This window comes from Bidens hawaiensis, unplaced genomic scaffold (genome assembly GCF_021521415.1).
Source record: "Bidens hawaiensis isolate Kalapana, Puna unplaced genomic scaffold, B.hawaiensis_p1.1 tig00032851_1, whole genome shotgun sequence".
Lineage (NCBI taxonomy): Eukaryota > Viridiplantae > Streptophyta > Magnoliopsida > Asterales > Asteraceae > Bidens > Bidens hawaiensis.
This window is the reverse complement of record NW_027495628.1, coordinates 61,057-68,462: the sequence shown is the minus strand read 5'-3', so window position 1 is coordinate 68,462 and position 7,406 is coordinate 61,057. Positions and strand designations below refer to the sequence as shown.

The 7,406-nt window shown below is 30.6% G+C and overlaps 1 pseudogene across 1 annotated transcript; it reads left to right on the top strand.

The window, feature by feature from the left end:
- Nucleotides 1-5,252: 5,252 nt before the first annotated feature.
- LOC143584216 (protein neprosin-like) lies at nucleotides 5,253-7,406 on the top strand (annotated as a pseudogene). The gene is made up of 6 exons (XR_013144319.1): nucleotides 5,253-5,543; nucleotides 5,629-5,715; nucleotides 5,879-6,095; nucleotides 6,175-6,393; nucleotides 6,499-6,635; nucleotides 7,029-7,406. The product of XR_013144319.1 is annotated as a protein neprosin-like (transcript).

The window sequence follows — 7,406 nt, the reverse complement described above, 5'->3', positions numbered from 1 at the left end:
CTACCAATTACTTTAAGGATTTATTGATATATATATAAATTAACCTCTATAAAAAATAATAATTTAAATATACGAGCAACTTATGCTACATGGTTTTTACATTCAAATTTGTTAAATTAACGTTAAATCTTACTATACTATTAAAGCAATACAAGGTATCCACAATGCATTCACCTAGTATGTCCACGTAGGTTTCTAACTCATCAATTTTCCATTTATATAATTTTCACATGTTAATTTAAACATTAATTTTAAACATTAACTCCTAAGTTGAATGTAAATTATCGTTCCTTTTCATTGATGTTTACATTCCTATATATACAAGAGATATCTCGATATATTTGGGATTTGAATCAATATCAATCTCATCTAAACAAAGCTAACCAATCAATCAATGATTCTAGATAAGCACATGATTATATAATATAATTATATACAAATTATATATGCGTGCTATTAACCATGATGAGGCTTATACCCTTAAACAAAGTCACCTAAACTTTTGTTAGGATTAAACCATAAACCAATATGTTTGGTTAAGTTACAAGCCTACTAGCTAGTTAAAATTTGTAAATATTTGAAATATAATATTATTATTATTATTATTATTAAACAACGTACCATCCAACCTTAGTTCGGTGTCTGTTTGCGGATGGTAAGTTGTGGATAGATTTAGAGCAATGCTCTACGACGCCATAAATTCCTTTGAAAATGTACTCATGAAAATATATCCCGATCAGAATTTATTGAAACTGGACACAAATGCTACTAGCTTGTGTGCATTATTTGTTACCGCAAAACAATGATTGAGGAGCATGAAATTACCATACTTAGTCAACGGTTGACTATCCTTCCCTTAGGCAAACCTCCAATATTAAGATCCATGTAATTAATGAAAAAGTCGCCCTATGTGGTTGCAACCGAGCATGTTAAAAGTTAAAACCCTTGAAGGTGGGGTGTGACCCTTGGCTAATTATCCGCAAGACCCATGAAGGTGGGGTGTGAATTCTAATTATCCTCACAACTAACATTTGTTTTAACCCAAACTTGATGTGGTTTTTTTTTAACATCAAAATTCTACATTTGTGTTGCACTTGCAATGATTGAATCCATAACTTCATATTTGTAAGAGAGAGACACTATGTCACTAGACCATTAAGTAATGGATGAACTATTCATTATCTTTCTTTAAAACGAAAAAAGGTATACGAGATAAAACAACCATTCAAATAACTATTTATTATCTATAATGTCGGATAATATTGTACATTGTATATATAATTTGAAGCCACAATAATTTAGACGGCTAGAAGAGGGGAGCATGATGTTAAACACAAACTTTTAGGAAACAAATTAAATAAATAGATATATAGGATAAGGTTAAAATAAAAAGAGTTGTGAAAACTCTAGAAACCCATTTTCAACCACATGTTTTAAATTAAAGTTTGAAATTTGTGTTCCACAATTAAAGTTAATAAAAAATATAATTATAATTTTTTCTCTGAAAACATGTATAAAAATTAGTAAAAAATGTTAAAAAATAGCAAAATAATGTTTTTTTTAGTTTTTGAGTTTTGTATTACATGTTATAACATAAATTACGTGTGTAAAAAAAACGATGTTGCATAGGGTTTTCACGGATTTTCACAACTCAAGTGGGTTTTCATTTTATAGGGTAAGATTAAAATAAAAACCCACTTGAGTTGTGAAAACTTTAGAAACTCATTCTCAACCACATGTTTTTAATTAAAGTGTGAAACTTGTGGTCCACAATTAACGTTAATAAAAAATATAAAAGTAAATATAACTTTTTCTCTCTTCTGAAAACATATATAAAAAATAGTAAAAATGTTAAAAAATAGCAAAACAATTTTTTTTATTTTACGATATTTTGTATTAAATGTAACAACATATATTACATGTGAAAAAAAAACGATGTTACATAGGGTTTTCACGGGTTTTCACAACTCAAATGGGTTTTCATTCTATACTTATCATTCTGATAGATAGATAAGATATGGTTTAATGTTATTATCAAAGGGTTATACGCTTGCATTTAAGGAAAAACATAATTCGTAATTGATTTGATCCGTTTACGGTAATCGGTCAATCTAAGGCAACTATTTATACACGATAAGATATATTTATGAAATTATTATACATGTTAAAATAATAAAATGGAAGGTAACAATAAAAAATAATGGAATATTAAGAAAAGACGAGAGTAACTGAAAGAACATATAGGGAGAAGTGAAAGCAGGCAGACAACTTTGAGACCCAGAATCAGGTGCAATTCCTTTCCCAGTCACCCCCAACGTAACCCCACCTTTTTTTTACAAGTTTACTTACATTTGAATTATGTGTGCATACATATATTAATGAAAACTTAAAAGTTTCATATACTTGGTAAGATCACCTATAAGGCTATAATAAACCTTCACAAATCGTCATATAAGATTTCAAACTTTTATTAATCCTTCCTGTCTTATTTTTTCCATAACAACAAATCTTTACAGAGTCCACTAAAAATATTAAATTTGCATATATACACACACACGTGTATGTGAGAGAGTGGCCCCACAACACTCGCCAGCTTCTCCGTCTGCATACACAAGGCCACTCCATAGATTTTCGCTCCACATCAAGGAAGTTTTCAAGACCACTGTCCGCTTCAAGCCACATCACCTAGACCTTGGGAATCTCACCTTGTTTTGGGTGCTATGAGATCACGCGTAATAGTAACTAAAAACATAAGGGGATTGTGCGACACCTTGCATCCCAGTCAGCAATGAACAGTTTTGCAAAAAATAGCGTAGTGGTAAACGCATCATAATCCCCTATCAATCATTACACAATTAATACTTTTTATTTTTTTTAATATAATAAAAATATAAATTAAAAGTCAAAAACTTGGCCAAACCCAATAAAAAAGAAGAGGAAAACGAGGGTGGAAGTGGTGTTTATCACGTTTTGAACCTCATTTTGGTTTCCAAATCGTACCACTACGTGCGGTCTAATAGTTTGATATAATAAATCATTAAATTAATGTGGAAATAGTTACTATTATTTTTACCAAATTTGTACTTATTGTATACTATATTTTATCCCCCGTATTACGGAGGTGTTTTAGATTAATTTTATTTATTGTAAGAAAGTTAATAATTAATATACTTGAGGTTTGATGATAAAATGGTTTCACAAATAAATGATACTAGGTTACATCCCGTGTTACACACGGACGGAGTGTGTGTGCACAAGCGCACACGCGTGTGTGTTACATACATTTTAATGAATTGTAAACGTCAGGTAATCTAGCATTATTATTATTAATATTATTATAAGGTATTGCATTGTTAGGTTAATTAAAAGAACCCAACATACAAAAACAAATAGAGAAAAATTAACAATTTAAAACATAATTCTAAGTTATGCCACATATTTCTAACTTATACCATGAAACAAAAAAGACATATTAGTTAAAACTTCATCATCTACTGAAGTCATATGTTGTAAACTATGAAACGTAAACATGTAGATGTTGTAACTTAAGTTGTGTGTTATAAAAACTATTTTTATTGAAATGATAAAACATTTAAATACACAACATAAAAAATACTAAAAATATGAATATAACAATGAGATATAATTATAAATTTTAGTAAACCGCGCGTTTAATAAAGCAACAATATAATCCACACCTCGTAACTTAAACCACCATTTCAATCCAAACATTTAGTCCAAACGTTCATAAATAATTTCCCAAAGTCTCAAAATTTTTAAAAAATAACAATAAAACAATTAATTGTCTTTATTACTCAATAAATGATGATTATAACAATTTATTTTGAAACTTTCTTCAACTTATGAGTTAATGTTTAAAATTAGTGTTCAAATTAACATGTGGAAATTATATAAATGGAAAATTGATGAGTTGGAAGCCTATGTAGACATGCTAGTTGAATGCTATATGGAAACCTTGTATTGCTTTAATAGTATAGTAAGATATTATAATCCGGTTTAAAAGCTATCTGGGTTTGATGATACCCATTACCAGTTTATTTTATTTATTATAAAATTGCTTCTTAATTATAAATAATATCTTTTTTTAAATAAAATAGGATATTAATTTGTATATCCTTATTTTATAGGATTTTCATATCAAATATTTGATGAGATTAATTTTTAACATAATGAGATGTTATAACCTGATTAAGAGCTATCTGAGTTTGGTGAGACCTGTACCCGTGAATTCGGGTCAAATGCGTGAGAAACCTTCATTTACAAATAAAGTAATCTAATGGTTTGAGAGAATGGTTGTTTTACATTTTTCGTTTTTTAATATTTATTTTTTGGATTTTAATTTTCTTTATTGTAAGAAAGTTAATAATATACTTAGGGTTTGATGATTAAAGGGTTTCATAAATAAATAATATGTTATAACACATTTAAAAGCTATCTAGATTTGGTGACCCATGACCCAATTATGTTTTTTACTATAAAATTGTTTATTAATTATAAATAAAATATTTTTCTTTTTAAATTGGATATTAAATTTTAGTATATCCCTATTTTATAGGATTTTCATATCAAATAATTGGTAAGAATAATTTTTAATTTGGTGAGATGTTATAACCCGTTTAAAAGCTATTTGGTTTTGATAAGACCCGTACCCATGAATTTGGGTTAAATCAATGAGAGGTCTCTATTTAAAAATCAAGCAATCTGGTGGCTTTCATAAAAGAGAGGAGAGACCACATCACGACACATAGGATTTTAAGGATTTCATTTATATATATTTTAGATACAACAATTACAAGTCAGCATCTACCGGAGCCAATTCTTTTTGTTCATTTATTATTATACTTAATTTTAAACATGTTTTGTTCATTTATATCATAAGATCTCAATTAGATATTTAGATCAACCAAATTTTAATTTTATTTTTTTATAAAAATACATGATAAACAATTTCAAAATAAACTTTTAAGTGGTAAAAAAAGGTAAAGTTTTGCAGTCTTTGTATCGAAGACCGGAACATCCCATCCCCACCCCACCCGACCCCACCCCACCCCACCAATGCTATTTCAATTTCTCTTTCTACTAGTTTTTTTAATCTCTCAAAAACCAAAATATACGTAACTCCAAACCACCATTTTTCGTGTTTTTATTTTTATCATTTTTTGTTGTAAAGAAAGCAGCATCTGAAGCTTCCAAAATGGCGTTAGAGTGAATATTTTTGAAGTTAATTTGGAATGGCTAGTTTTGATTCCAGAAGAAGACAAGAACAAGGCAAATGCACAAAACAAAAACAACAAAAACCAAAAACATATTTGTTCGGAAGAACACAACTACACACAATCATTTCCTCCTATGTTTTATTCCTCTTGTTGTGTTCCATTGTTTTCTCGACAATCTCCGCCACACAATTCGACAATTTCAGACGACTGAATCAAACTTTCCGGCCAGGAGAAGAGTCAAAGAAAATGAGATTAATTAGAAGCCATCTATTCAAAATCAACAAACCTTCAGTCAAATCAATCCAGGTATACTTTAAAATCATTTTCTTGATTACCATATTTAATTAATTTGACAAAATCAAGCAACGGTTTATTTAATTTCAACTTGTAGAGTCCAGACGGTGACATAATGGATTGCGTCATGGTTCATCATCAGCCGGCTTTTGATCATCCTACGCTGAAAGGAACAAAGCCATTGGTGCATTTAAGTTACAATCCCGACTAGTAAACAACTAGTGCTGTCTAGTTTCTTACTAGCCAGGTTTATTTTAATAAAATATTTTGCCATTAGAGAAAAAAGTTACAAATATTTTTTCTTTCTTATTTTTGTTTGATTTCTTATAATTTATTCGAATTATTAGGACCCACCAGAGCGACCGAATGGGCATCAACAACATGCCGGAATGGGGTCGGAAAACTATCAACAATGGAGTTTATCCGGTGAATCCTGCCCCGATGGAACAATTCCGATCAGAAGAACAACGGAGCAAGACATTTTACGAGCAAATTCGATTAAAAGATTCGGTAGAAAGATTGCAAAACCAGTTAGTAAGAGATTCTTCTAATGGTGGCCATGAGGTAAAAATGCCTCCTACTACTTTTTATTTTTTATATATTTGTAACATTTAAATAATTTGGTCGTTAATATTATGGGCAGCATGCAGTTGGTTATGTGAGTGGTGAAGAATATTACGGAGCAAAAGCAAGCATAAACGTGTGGGATCCAAATGTGACGAATCAATACGAATTCAGTTTGTCGCAAATGTGGGTGATTTCGGGTTCTTTTGGTGATGATCTAAACACCATTGAAGCTGGTTGGCAGGTTAGCCCAGAGTTGTATGGGGACAACTACCCTAGATTCTTCACTTATTGGACTGTAAGTTTTCTTTTCTTTTAACTTCACTTCATATTTTGCATTATTTGCAATAAAATGAATGGTTTTTGTAATTAATTTTACACGTTTTTATTTAATAAATTGTAGACGGATGCGTATCAAGCTACTGGATGTTATAATCTGCTTTGCTCGGGATTTGTTCAAACAAACAACAGAGTTGCAATCGGACTCCAACGTCGTCGTATAATGGTGGACAGTTTGATATCAGCATATTGATATGGAAGGTAAATTCCCCAACAAAGTTTATAAAATAAACATAAACATATTTATGTCTTAGAAAATGGAGTTTAGTATTGTAAATAAAAAATGTTTATTTGATAAAAAGAAAAAGGGGGAAAGTGACAATAATCATGGTCTGTTTAGGGGGTGCACTGCAAGTGTCATAAAAGCAGTCTTGCCTTCTACCCTACTGACGAATTATCAGCAATGCTTTCTTTAGAGAGAGATGTTATGTATAACGTAAAAGGCAAGAATTTCATAAGCAAAATCATACCAAGTGCTTTTTTTGTATATATCAATTCCTTATGTATAGTGTACAACTTGATAGATATAAAATGACTAATATCAAATATTAATTCTTTATGTATAGTAACTAATTTTTTGGGGCAACTGTACAGGATCCAAAGCAAGGGAACTGGTGGCTCGAATTTGGATCGGGAGTTTTGGTTGGATACTGGCCAGGCTCTTTGTTCACCCACCTTCAGGATCACGCGAGTATGATACAATTTGGGGGCGAAGTTGTGAATAGTGAACCCTCGGGTTCTCATACTTCAACCCAAATGGGAAGTGGCCATTATTCGGGTGAAGGGTTTGGGAAAGCTTCATATTTTAGGAACATGCAAGTTGTGGATTGGGATAATAGCTTAATCCCGTTGTCAAATTTGAAAGTGTTAGCTGATTATCCGAATTGCTATGATATTAGAGGTGGGGTTAATAATGTATGGGGTAATTATATTTATTACGGTGGGCCTGGTAAAAACCCAAGATGTCCGTAA